This window comes from Pteropus alecto, unplaced genomic scaffold, assembly GCF_000325575.1.
Source record: "Pteropus alecto unplaced genomic scaffold, ASM32557v1 scaffold105, whole genome shotgun sequence".
NCBI classification, from domain to species: Eukaryota; Metazoa; Chordata; class Mammalia; order Chiroptera; family Pteropodidae; genus Pteropus; species Pteropus alecto.
This window is the reverse complement of record NW_006436294.1, coordinates 4,827,304-4,828,008: the sequence shown is the minus strand read 5'-3', so window position 1 is coordinate 4,828,008 and position 705 is coordinate 4,827,304. Positions and strand designations below refer to the sequence as shown.

The window sequence follows — 705 nt, the reverse complement described above, 5'->3', positions numbered from 1 at the left end:
CCTCTTTCCCCCAGGCTAGGACAGGCTCCCCCAGTCTCTCTTCCTGTCCTTCCGAGTGCCTATCCCTGCTGACGATCTCGCTTTTATCTGTGGAATGGCTTTATTAGTGACCACCACCTCCTCTGTATTAATTGATTTGCTCGTTCAGCAAACTCTCATTAGACCCACCCGTGGTTTGCTGTCTGGGGTCGTCACAGGAGGGTGCCCAGCGTGCGTGGGCCACGGTCTGGGCTGCGGGCTCTGTGAGGGCAGGGATCGTATCTGCCTTTTCACCCACACGGAGTGAGCACGCAGCAGCGATTAGCTAAAGGGCTACGTGCGTGAATGAGTCGCTTCCTCGAGCCCTCTCCCCAGGGCATCCGATTAGTGCCACTCTTAGAGAGGACCCTTTTCCTGGGCATCATAGGTGGCCCTCGCTGCAGCCACATGACCCCAGAGGTTAAGTAGCCCGTCCAGGGTGCACAGACCTTAAGTGACATGTGAGGATGTGAAACCCCTCTTGCTATAAAGTGCAGCCCTGCATCCTGGCAAGTTACAGCAGCTGGGAAATAGTTCTTGATTTTATTCTAGCAACAGTATAGCTGAGCCAGTTGGATTTTGAGCTAGCCCTTTACCACCCAAGTCCTGGAGAGCTGGAGAAGGGAGAAATGCCCTTAGCTGTGGCTTTTCCGTCAGAACATCCCTTCCGCCCTCCCACCTCGCTCT

The 705-nt window shown here is 54.9% G+C and overlaps 1 protein-coding gene across 1 annotated transcript in view; it reads left to right on the top strand.

The window, feature by feature from the left end:
- The window catches only part of COL22A1 (collagen type XXII alpha 1 chain), a 189,162-nt gene that overhangs the window by 161,122 nt on the left and 27,335 nt on the right, over nucleotides 1-705 (top strand). The window lies entirely within an intron of this gene.